Raw genomic sequence first — 13,256 nt, forward strand, 5'->3', positions numbered from 1 at the left:
ATCAGGTACAATTGGATGGGTGGCATGCTCTTAAACAGGTAATCGTGGGTGGAAGGGGGGGGGGGAACCGAAAAAGGAGAGGGGGTGGGAAGGAACATTGATGACGGGGAAAATAAAGTGTGGAATAAAACAAAGTTATTTTATTTTATTCAATAATGAAGCAATTCCACAAAATAACGCCTGAGACAGTGTCTTATATTAAAAGTCCTAATTTTACCTAATTTCCCCGTGAAGCTCGCTTAACTTTGTCCGTCAGCGACGCGAGTGGCGATTTTGTAAACCCATTCAAATGCGCGGGGGGTAACAACACATTTAGAGACCTACTTGACTAATACTTGAGGCCTACTTGAGTAATACTTTTAAGAACTACTTGAGCCTCTTTTGTAATATTCGTTCAAGATGCTTCGAAGCGTTTTTTTTTGCCGCATTGCGGCAATAGAGAAGGCAACATCGCTACGAGTTACTCTTCCGCTGGGAAACTCTAAACATTCCTCTGTTTCAGTGGACCGCTTCCTACCGCAATTTAATGGAGCAATTGGAAATCGCTCCCGTATATTGAGTATCAGATAGACTATAAGATTTCTCACCCTTCATTTCCACTATCGCATTCCTTTCAACCAGCGTGGAAACGTCTTTTTTACTAGGGTAAGTATACTTTTTAGTCAAATATAAAAGTATTTATGATGATAATACTCGTTATTTTTTTCCATTTTCTTAAGTAAAAGTGACTCATCGACCTTTTTTCAGGAATGGAATTTTTTATAATTGTACGCATGACTGTCTCCCTGCAAAATCTTTTAGTCGACAACGACCTTCACTTTTTCCAATAGCTATTTTCTTCTAATCAAGTTTCCCAGGAAACGAGTTGCACAGTTGTGCGGTGCACAGATTTGCGATTATCCAACGGACGTCACAACTACCGTGAGGACCTGCTGCTTCTGTTACAGAAAAATAATACAGAATCGCTTTTCTTAAAAAAGTTTAATTATCCCTATAACCCGGGAACATATACATGAAATATTTTTGGCAGAGCCCTGCTATGATTCGTCAAGCGTATAAGTAGGAAGGTTTTCGGATAAAAAAGGAAAAGAGAGGTGCTATTTCGCACTCGTCCGGCCACACCTTGAACGTACAGCGATATACCCGGCACAGAAGGACGTAATCCATGAACTTAATGAAAATACTAAGGAAAGCTGAGCGCTTCGTCAAAAACTCCTACAGGAGTACAGAAAGCGTTACGGAGATGTTAAACGAATTAGAGTGGGACCGCTTGAGACTCTGAGGCTGCGCGCTAGGCTTAGATTACTTGAAAAATTTAGAATATACATATATTTCAGAGTAGATCTTCTTCTGTCAACATCACTGTTCCGAGACAAACAATCACGGCGCTGAAGTCGACTTAAAGCTACCGCACCACACTTAAGATTAGACTCAAGTGAAGTCACTTAAGTTAAGTCTGTAGTGTAGGCAAGGCATATGAAGGCCAAAATTTGCTGGCGGGGCGGGAGCTCTCGTTGCGTCGACGCTACGCAGAACTGTGAAGGCACCCTAACCATAGTCTTATTGAGTATACCACGCACTGCAAGGCGCAAGGACTTGTGGCACATAATTTACTCCTCCTTGTAGAGCCAATCATCTGACCATATTCAGGGGCGCCGACTTATAAAAAATATTGGGGGGGCCCATATCGGGGGTCTTGCCCCGGGAAGAGTTTATATTCAAAGTGTGTCGCAGCACCGTGACACTTTCATAATTCACACCACTTGTTTTCAGTTAACCTGCTTACTGTCTTCTAATTATTTGTTTTAGCACATTGTTGAATGCATTTTAAAAGGTAACTATCGTCAAACATGGGAAATAAAAAATACCAATATATTTTTGTGATTTCACCAAGCATAAAATAACTTATTATTATCTTGAATTATTGAGGGGGCTCCGCCCCCCCTAACGAAACTTTGAGGGGGCTCGGGCCCCCTCAGGCCCCATGGAGTCGGCGCCACTGACCATATTCAACCCCCTCGCCGGACCCTCTTTATCGCACCGCCAGTGGGAAAAAGGAGAGGGCTTAGCAAGAGGCGGCGGCAAACCATTGAGGATAATAATGATGATGGCTCCGCTGCAGAAGTGCGGCCTTATTGAGCGGTGAGCTCTCTATATCAGGCCGGTCATTAAAAAGGCGAGGGAAGCGAGCAAAAGTCGGGGCTCGTAAAAATCGGAAGGCTTTAAGCAGGCGAAGAAGAGCTCGAAGAGTTGGAAAGGTTGGAACATAATGGAAGGATCAAAATGTTCCCCCTCCCCCTATCATCCAACCCCTTTTAACCCTAAGAACCGTGGGAAGGATGCGATTCGTTCGTTTCTAAAAAAAAGAGTCGGTCATTAAGGGGGTAATATAATGGGGCCGGGTTAACAGAGTGCCTTATGTGCAAAAATTACACAGAGAAAAAAAATCATTCGCCTTGACCGGGATTTGAACCCGGATCCTCCGAGTGCTTTAGCCAGTTAAGCTACCGACCTACTGTGGAAATTAAGTTTTTAGTTTAGTCAACAAATTTCTACAAGGAGAAATGCCACCTTGGTAGCTTAACTGATTGCTTATATTGATATTAGATATTATGTAGGATTGATATATGTGATTAAACCAAATATTTAAAATGTGAACATCTTAAAACACTAGAAATTATGGTTGGCACTCCTTTAACTCGACCCCTTCTTATTATACACTCGTTGTTCCAAGCGGAACCTGAAATACTTCAGGAGGTGGTAGGGGAGACAATTTTTTAGCATATTTTGTCAATAAACATGGGTTCGCAACTCCTTAGTTTCTGAGATATTGCAACGCAAACATTTTTTTGAATGCATTTTGCAGTTACCATGAAAACGGTTTTTTTTTGGTATCCAGCCTTTTTAACATTTTATTTAATACTCTGAATTTTTAAAGACATTGAATAATTAAGCTTGGAAGAAAATATACTGTTTTAACTGTCTCAAAAAATTAATATTTGATCTTAACTAAACTATAGCTTTGAGCAAGTATCAACTCTACGAAAGAGCAGTCTCACCCATTTTCACATTGTTTCAGCCTGTATATAAGGGGGTAGGTTGATATTTGACGGAGGCGAGCGAAGGCTTAGGTCATTTGCGTGATAATAAATTACAGGAAAGGAAGGGTGGAGAGAAACCCGGTGCTGACATTACCCTGGTGCCATTAAAGGCGCTAAGGAGACAATAATAATAGTTTTGTCTCTTTGCTGGCGAGTTTAGGACTAGATAGTCCTTCCGTACAGTTTAGCGGTCGTCTATTAATTACGAGAGGCATTCAGAGGGGGAGGGGGTAAAGCATAATCTCACCCAATCTCACTTGGGGGTCCTGGTAAGTATCACGCAATTTTTTTTCAGAAAGAAACAATCTACAAATACGAGAAAACTGGGTTGAATTGAAGAAAAGTTGTTTCTCTATTAAAATATGACTATAATTCGTAATCTATGACTTTAGGTATATTTAGCAATCTTAAATAATAATCTTAACTATTCTTAAATAAAAATAATTAAACAAATTGTTTTTATAAAATAAATCCAAAGCAATGATGCATAGTTTAACGTACTTACACTGAAAGTACGCGTTTGGAACAATCTCACGTGAGATTAGAGGCAGGGGGGAACGGGTTGAGTCAAATCTCACGAGATATCATTAAGACTGGAGAGGACTTGGGGATCCCAAGTATCCCCAAATTCATCTCACATATCAATGGACGTCCCATTACTTGTTTGAAAATTACTTACATCCATGCCCTGGATGGTGGTAATTCCACCCAGGCGGGATTTGAACCCGCGACCGCTAGGTTACCAGACGGAGACACTACCCCGGCTTCACCCGAGGGCGGCAAAAATGTTCGACGAGGATGGGATTCGAACCCACGCGTGCAGAGCACATTGGATTAGCAGTCCAACGCCTTAACCACTCGGCCACCTCGTCATATGACCAATGTTTGACATCCTATCGTACTCACCAAGTGTTCTACTAACTTGAACTGCACTCCACAAAGCGCTCGAGCACAGATCAGGACGTATAGAAAATTCTCTACAAGATACTTGAACCCATTCCCATGGGGTCAAGGCCGTAGCTAGGGGAGGGATCAAGGGGGATTGTTCCCCCCCGAAATGAAAGAAATTAAATGGATACTTTATGCTCGCTTGGTGCTCACACGACGATATTATATAGCGGCGCAGGGACATCTAGTAGTCCAATGCGACTTAAGTCAATAATTATCTAAGCAAAATTGTAGATGCAGTGTGTGTAGTTTTTGTGCAGTGTGTGAAATAATAGTGCTGTGAATTAGTAGAGAGGTGAGTGACTTATGAGCCTCCTGAGGGACCGCAAAATTGACATCGACACCGAGGAGTTAATTCATTTGGTCGCTGCAAAAAAAAGCTAGAAAGCTTAATTCAATTTTATAATAACATTTTTATTTTTTCCTTTAAGGGTTTATAATAAATATGTATATTTAACCGTATACGCTATTTTATTTGTCTCATAAAAATAATTTTATGTTTGTCTACTATTCCATAAACCCCCCGAAAATATTTTCTGGCTACGGTCTTGCATGGGGTGGAAGACCAACGCTCTGGTCTTATCACCAGACCAAACCCCAATCCTTCCGTCGCGTCGGGCGCAATGGATCTGACAGACACAGGGAGAATTTTTCTTCGTTTCTTCGAGCCACTAGGTGGCATAGACCATAGATCTATACGAAAGATCTATGGCATAGACCCTTGACGCTTATATTAGCTCTTTGTTTTGACACGCACTATCTAGCCTTTCAATTTTCGTCTTTTTCGACAGATCAGTGGTGGATCACTCCGCATAATTAAGCAAAATAATGGCACAGTAAATTTAACTAAAAGCATTGTTACTCAAATAAGACAGCAAAATAAAAAACTTTGATCTAATAGAATTCTTATGCTAAAATACATTACATATGATAATACTTAATTGCCTAAAGGGTACGTTAAATCGCACCATGCTGAATCGGTCTGAGGCAGTAATATGGCATGTAAAGGAGTCCATGCATAGCACTAAAGACATCGTGTAAGTGTTCGACTAGACTAATAATAGTGTTTTAATCTTTATCGGTGTACCACTGGGTCATGCTAGGAGTTAATTCTGTTTTTTAACATCTATGCCTGTCAGGCACATTGCGCTTGAACTCACCAATTCCAATATTGCGTCTGATGAAAGGTTAATTAAGTATCTTACACCATGTCATAGAATACGGTGACGTGGCCAGGATTTTGAAATAGGGGTCTTTACCGGAGATTTCGGGGCCCTTCCTGGACGTATGGAAAGCACCCCAGGGCAAATGGGGTCCCCCCGGGAATTTTTGGGAAAACGTGATTTTTTGGACTCAAAAACAATAATTTTGTACGAGTATTTATTAAAAGTTATTTATTGAGGCCATCTTACTCGTTTTTGGCGCCTCTTCTAAGGCTCAAGGAGAGTTGTAACCCGGAAAATCTCCATGCGGCTACGCCACTGATAGAATATGGTTATAAAACGGCTGCTTTGGGTTAATAGTTTACAAAAAGGCATAGCGGATGGACGTCGATGTGGGAGAAATTTTACTTGGAATTAGCTTTTTGGGGAGAGAAGAATCCATTTGCGGGTTACATATCTCATTCATAGAAATATATGCCTTATAGTATAGCTTATGAATGAATGGCTTGATGCATTACCCTATGGTGAGGCCTCTGATATAATTGCATATTATAACCCGACCTTTACTCTCCGATAATAAGGCGCTTTTGCTATCCTAGAGTGCCCTAGATTTACGAGGGCTTATAATGTGGACTTCGTGCCACAGACGAGCAACATTAGTGAAGGGATGCATTGCATGATCTTAGTGGCAATAATTTTTATCTTCTTCGTGTCTTTCGTAGACTTATTGCGGCTGAGAAATAGTCTCGCATGACAATCTCTGGACTTAGGTCCAACTAGTGAGTTCATCTGCAGCTGTAAAATATCTTTCTTAGTACGGAACATAATCGAAGAACTGTGTGCGATGGCTGTGAATTCATTGAGGTCACTTAAAAATACACTGACTGAGGTTCACGTCACCGTCATAAATTATTTAGGATTGGATTGATGTAGCTCCCTATCGAATTTGCATATATTCTTTTTAAATTTGCGTTTGCCCTCCCTTTTAATCCATTATAACACAATGCTACCTCTAAGTAACATAAAAAATGTGAAAATTTTCAGGTCTGTTCGGGAAATATTTAAACTACGTGTTGTTATGTGCTGAAACGTTTAATGGTGAAATATGTAGCTGCCACAATAATTATGATTGCATAACAAATTCTCACATTTTTAAAAAGGGAAGACCTGGATTTATATTTTTCCCAGAAGCAGCTCTGGGTTAGAAAGGGTTTAATCCTTAATAATTTTCCTATTTAATTAATTGGAAGTGCTCTTTTGCCATTTACCCCGTTCACTTGTACTTCGATAGCTATCAGAGTAAAAAAAATCTCGCCGAGCTTCTTTTCTCTAGTTTGTTCTAATTAATTTTTACCTCTTCTCTCATACTGCGTACTATAGTTTACTTTTCTTCGTAACGATACCTGGCCTTTGTCATATATATCTGAATCATCTCCGAATTCCTCTCTGGCTCTGTTATATCTGTTATGCCATCATTAAAGCGAAGTACACCAATCTTTCCATGCGGACGTTTTCCCTGAAACTTTCTCATTGATTTAATCGACAGCTTTCTCGGTATTGACATTAAAAACATGGAAGGACAGAGTGCAGCCTTGTGAAACTCGTTTTCATAAAATTTCTTCTTCACAGCTAGATCTATATTTCATCAGAGCTACTTGGTTCAATTGTGTTAGGCTCAACTATGTGGAAATTAATACACGGAAATGAACGAAGTCTCCTTTTCATTTTCAGAGCTACTTGGTTTTTATGAAACCTAGTCTTCACGAATAGCATAAGGGCTTATATTCTAGGGCTGCGCCGCCGCTTCTTGTCCGAATCCCTAGTGGTCTTCAGCTAGGGAACTTTTCTGGAATGCGATTTTTAAACTTTTTGTTGTATTCCATGGTAAACATTTAGTTAGTTTTATTCCTAGCAGAATTCCAGTAACTTTTTTCGTTTCTCGATTCGAAATCCTTATCCATATTTCCCAGACATTAAACAATATTAGCCTATGCATACGATAGTGTTCACATCACTTATACAGGTTTCCTTCGCCTTTTTCTTTGTTTTTGTCACTTCCGTAGTATCTCCGCAAAATTCTTCCATTTATTCATCTTCCTATTTTGTCATGAAAACCTGCACCACTCTTTTTCTACTTGTTTTGTCTTCACCTTTACTATACTAAGGCTTTAAGGAAGCTTTTAGCACTTGCTACGGCGCTATTTTTCAGCACTATCTCCACTATAGTCATACTATTTCCATTTAAAGATCCTTAGCCTGTAGCTTACCCCCCCAAAATGCTCCTATGCTTCCTCTGGTCTCTTCTTGAAACTCATTCTTAGTAAGTACGTCGAGGTCCATTCTTTGCATTTTCACCAACTCTTTACTTCTCCGAAATTGATATATTTTCTCAGGGAGTACGCTCTCTAATATTTTATATGGTAATATGATAGAATCAATCCACGGCTGTGTAACAGAAGATCCTTTCCATGTGATGTAGGTACGTCATTAAAAGCTCTAACGTGCACGTCATTATAATTCGTCCACGTATCGATGTATAGGGAAGTGATCCACGCAGACGTCATAAACACGACAGAGACCCCTCGGAATTCACAGCGCGCTTACGTCTTCATTTGACTTTTAAAAATCCCATCCCTCGGGAGTTCAATCCGTTCAAGGTAGACACCAATGGCCGACTGTCTCCCAACCGTCAACGCCTCAAATTAGAACATTCGCAACTTAGACATGCTGAGAGAATCCAAGTTACTCCGACACGTATTTCGGTCACACAGACGCGATTCCAAAGCGACGTCAACCTAATACAAAACCAAGATCCATTAGGTATGCCGATGAAAAATTCAAGGGACGCATTTGAAATTAAAATGAAGGGAAGTCGGAGAGGTGATTTTCTCACGCGTGTATTACCCTCTGCTATTTTTTCTCAACGAGATCTTTAGGAAAGTTCTAAGAGTTAGGGAGGGAGAAGTATCTTTTTCGACGTTGTTTGGTTCGAGAAATTGGTGAATTTGGGTAAAAGATTCACACAAGAATTCGAATCATGTTCTAGGAGTTTGTGAAATTTTCAAATCATTGATAGTTCTCTAAAAAGTTGTGCATTAATTTGTGAGGGGATACAAACACAACAATGGTCGGCGTGTAAGCCACCAAAAAAGGGTAACAACTCGTTAAAGACACATCAGCTGAAGTAATCGGGATAGTATTTCACACAAACAGAAACTGTAACACTCTCATATAACTAAGTCATGAAAATTAAACTGTTTAATGCATACTTCGTAATAAAAAGTGGAATAATATAAAGAGCTGATTATTTCACTCGTTTAAAGGAGTAAGCATGGTTATAATTATCCGGATAAAACTGAATAAATCTCTCATGTTTCTTGTCACAACAAATTGATACTTTCCCTAATCCATATATTATTATAAAAATTCAAGTGCTAAACGTATATTTGAGTGTAACTTGTGGAATATTTAAAAAAAGTATTTAAAGCGGTAAAAATCGTTTAAGAAATACAGACAAAACGAGATAAACATCTCATGTTCTTCGCATAAAATAAATGAACATCTTACTACATTAAATACATTGGTCATGAAATATTAGATATGAACATCTAGTAAACGGCATAGAATTTATAATGTTTAAACTACATAGAGACCGATTCTGATTTGCTGAGTTGTGAAATTAAAGAGCCTTAGAAACTTGCACCTGTACTTACAGAAATGCATATAGTCGCCCTCTTTCCACGATCATGGAAAAGTAGCCAATCCTTTGCTGTTTGACTGACTGATCAAGTCAGATTTGCCATTAGTCTAATATTCCGACTCAACCATTGTAACTTTATCAATTTTTGGTGGCGATTGGCTTCTTTTTTGGCCTTCTTTTTTCGTAATTCTGAAAACTTTTTTTCTATAATATTCTAAAAAAACGCACTTAGTCCGTCATTTTTTTCAATGGAGTGATGCATTTCTAAATATTTTTTCTTGGACAAGTTCTGGAGCGTACGAAGAAACTCACAAGGGAGAAGAACATCTTGGAACTATAAGAACTAGCTTGGGAAGGGAAGAAATAAAGATATGCAGTGTTTTAAATATCTCTGGGGACTATAAAAATATAAAAAAAGATAGATATGAGAAATAGTGTGTTATATGTATCTTTTTTAGATTCATGTGGTTCGGCAAATTTTTAAATTCGGTTGAAAGACTCATACAAGTATTCGAATTATGCTCTACATATATGTAACCTTCAGCGCTCAACTCGCCTCAAGGTCACCTCGTAGGGCGGCAGCGGGAACGAGAGATACGTCACACGGAGAGATTTCCCGGCATTCATACTTAACCGTCGCGTTTTGGCGCGCTTGAAATTTTTCACTTTTCATTTAATCGCGCAAATTAGATATCGTCATATAAAAACCTAAAAGCGTGAAATACGTACTCCAGGAGTAATAATCTTTCGATTTAGGCAATAAAAAAATAATAGGAAACCACCCTATTATGCACCAATTTTCCGTCGTAGTTAATCCACGGTATGTATCACCACACGTGCGATTTTCATTTAAAAATCTATTGGCATCAAAATAACATTCAGCCCTCGGTATCCGTGACGTTAACTGAGGCATGCGGTCGTGGTTGCCGCCTGTCCCCGCCCAAATTACAGGTCGCGGGAGCGCGGAAGCCACGAGGCAGCAATACAATGGGTCGCGCGACGCGGTGATTCCGACCCCTAACTCACGTGACACGCCCTTCTCCTCCACCCCTCATCCCACCGCCCCGTCTCCCTCGCGCTCTTCCCCCACCCCCTTCCCCTACCGCGTCTGTCGCGCGAGAGAATAGGCGACGCGGTGTCGGGGAATGTGGGCGGCGACAATGCTCCCACAGAGGGCGGGAGGGAGGGAGGAGGAGGAGACGGAATAGGCACTGACTGCCCCCCGCACTCCCACCCAGTCTCCTTCCCCACTCCTTCGCTCGTGTCACCCTTCCTCACCTTATATTCCGTGTCTTTTTCCTCCATCCCAAGCGCTTGGTAGCAATAATAAAAATGATCAAAAATTCCTGGGGTATAGGTCAAATACCCAATGCAAAAAGTTTTTTTTCCAACGTTTCGGTTAATTTTAAGACCTTCCTCAGGGCTTTGAATGAAAAAATGAGAGTACAATAATATACTATATTGATACATAAATGACGGGAAACTTAAATATGGAAGTAAAGAAACAATTTATAAGAACCTACATGTGGAGTATGCTCCTATACGGAAGTGAGGCATGGACAATGACCGCAGCGGAGAAAGCAAGGATAGAGGCCTTTGATATGTGGTGCTACAGAAGAATGATGAAAATCAAATGGATCGACCGAGTTAGTAACGAGGAAGTCCTAAGAAGGGTAGGAGAGAAGAGAAGCCTCATGAAAACCTTAATAAGAAGACGGAACAACCTTATAGGTCACATCTTGAGACAAGATGGCCTGATGAAGACAATCGTCGAAGGACAAGTGGAAGGCAAGAATGGAAAAGGAAGACCTCGAACAAAATATATGGAATAAGTAAAGAGAGATGTGAAAGAGGAGAAATACGTAGGAGTGAAAAGATTAGCTGATAGGAGAACTGAGTGGAGAGCTGCGTCAAACCAATCCTAGGATTGTTGACCAGTGATGATGATGAAATGAAGGTTACAAAACAGTTTTTTACAATAATATAATTGAAAAAATGAGAAGGGAATACACAAGAATTTTGTCAAAATTATTGTAAAAAAATGTTATGTAACCTTTATCTATGTATCAATATTGTATATTATTGTACTCTCATTTTTTCATTCATAGCCCTGAGGAAGGTTTTAAAATAAACCGAAACGTTGGCAAAAAACGTTTTACTTTATATGACCTATACTCCAGGAATTTTTGATCACTAATTATAAGAGGTCAAGACATGAGAAAATAGAAAATCTAATAATAGCAGTCATCATGAAATGTAGAGACAAAGGCATTCAGGAGTACATAGAGAGATAAAAGGTTATGCTGTAAACAAATATTTTTCTCGTCTTTTTGTAATACAACTTTGCTTGAAAATTTTCTCTTGTAGAATTTTTCTTTTATATGAGAATTTCTTTGTAATATTTTCATTTTGTAATTTTCTTTGCTTTATTTGTAAAACTTGCCAAACCCAAACAAGTGTAATCTTGTCTTTTTATGGTGAATAAATCGATCAATCACTCAATGAAAAGACACAAGAAACGTGCTGGTTAAAATTGATCCGGGGCGCGAATTGCTGAGGAAATGATTTTGTCAGGAATGCTCTACAAAATTACGCTTTGATTTTGTCTGAAGCGCGAGGAAGCAAATCACCTTCCACCCATGTTCGGCGAAGCCACTCAACAACTTTCCCCGTTACAAGGCTCCGGTCGTCAACTCTTTAACTGTCCCCTCACTTCACAGGCAATTTTTTTTTCGTCCCAACGTTTTCCCAGAGCATTTGCAAATACGGGTGTGAAAACGCTTCATTGACCGTGTATCTCCATTTGCTGAGCCTGTCCAAAGAGTCGGAAATGTCAAACAACTTTTGTCAGGTCGCTAAACATGTCACATTGTCAGGTGGATAGCGTATCACGGGTATTTAGTTGCGTAGAAATTTAGCTAAGAACTTTACTAACCGGGACTCATTAGTTACGAGTTTTTTTTTTCATTTACATGGAGTATCAACACATTTAGATGGCTCCTAAATGGTCACATGTCTTTTTTCCATTATGACCTCGTGTTTCTGATTCAACGACGCTATAAACCATCCTAGTGGTTCAACCGGAATGTTGGTCAGGATAGGTGAGTGTAGATCTCCCCCCCAGCTGTGCCACAGGGAGTGAATTTCATTCATTTAGGAGATGAAAGCCAGCTCCACGAGGATCCTAAAGTTGGCCTCTAAAAGTGTTGTCATGCACCGCGCATTTAAATGCGTTTACAAAAGTCGCCACTCGCGTCGCTGACGGACAAAAAGATCCGAGTTTCACGATGAAACAGGTATACTTAGGAGTTTTATTCGGAATTTATATACATGATGATTTTATCTATCAAACCATAAATTTTTAACACTATTCCTCGCTATAACAAACATTAAATTGAAACTTATTGGGAAAAGGTGGATCGCATTGCACTCATCACCACGCCGGGGACATTTTTGACGACCGATTAAAATGTGCCCGAAGTGGCAACAGAAATCAGCCTTCCATGGAATGGAATTGGGCGTCCTCTATGCAATCCCCTTGTTCGTGGCAATGATTCGGTTTCTTTACATCGTTTTCTTCGGTACAATTTCTGGAAAAAATAACCCCCCACAACAGCGCTATTTCATTAAGGATAGAAACTGTAGAATACGCAAAGTAAACGTATCTAGGAGTAATCATCCCACTAGGCTGATTTCTGTTGCGACTTAAGGAGCATTTTAATCAGCTTTCATAAATGTCCGCTGCGCATTGATGAGCGCAATGTGATATACTTTGTTCAAATCGTTTGCAGTATAATGTTTGTAATTGCGAGAAATAGCGTTGAAAAGTTATGAATTCGATAGATCACGTCATCATGTGTACTCTATTCGGTTTTTACCCCTAATTATACCCTATTTCCCCTTGAAAATCGAATCAATTTGTCCGTCAACGGCACGAGTGGCGACTTCTGTAAACCCATTTAAATGCGCGGTGGGCGAAAACATATTACGAGGCCGACTTGAGGATCCACTTTTTTAGTATTCGCGGATTTTTGTTTGGGGCAGTCTGAAGGCTTCGCCTGGGTTTTGAATCCAAGACTATTTTACCCGCAACCCATCCCTTTTCCCATTGCACCAAAATACTTAGTAAGGGAGGTATTGTGACTTTTTGGAATTTTTTTTAACTTGAAGGTAATTAGAAAGGAAAGACATAATCTCTGCCGTGGTTATTTCTACTGGTACTGCATTTTAGAGGATGTTATTAAAATTAACTAAAATTTAGGATAAAAATAATGGAAAGGAAAAGAATACAAAATTGATAGAATTTGTAATGAGTGGTATTTAATTAAGATAATTTTCGAAAAA

General features: G+C 39.6%; 1 non-coding gene across 1 annotated transcript; it reads right to left on the minus strand.

The window, feature by feature from the left end:
• Positions 1-3,891: 3,891 nt before the first annotated feature.
• On the minus strand, positions 3,892-3,973 carry Trnas-gcu. The gene has a single exon. It is a non-coding gene; the product is annotated as a tRNA-Ser (tRNA).
• Positions 3,974-13,256: the final 9,283 nt, after the last annotated feature.

The sequence above is a fragment of the Ischnura elegans genome, chromosome 8 (genome assembly GCF_921293095.1).
Source record: "Ischnura elegans chromosome 8, ioIscEleg1.1, whole genome shotgun sequence".
In the NCBI taxonomy this organism is placed as follows: domain Eukaryota; kingdom Metazoa; phylum Arthropoda; class Insecta; order Odonata; family Coenagrionidae; genus Ischnura; species Ischnura elegans.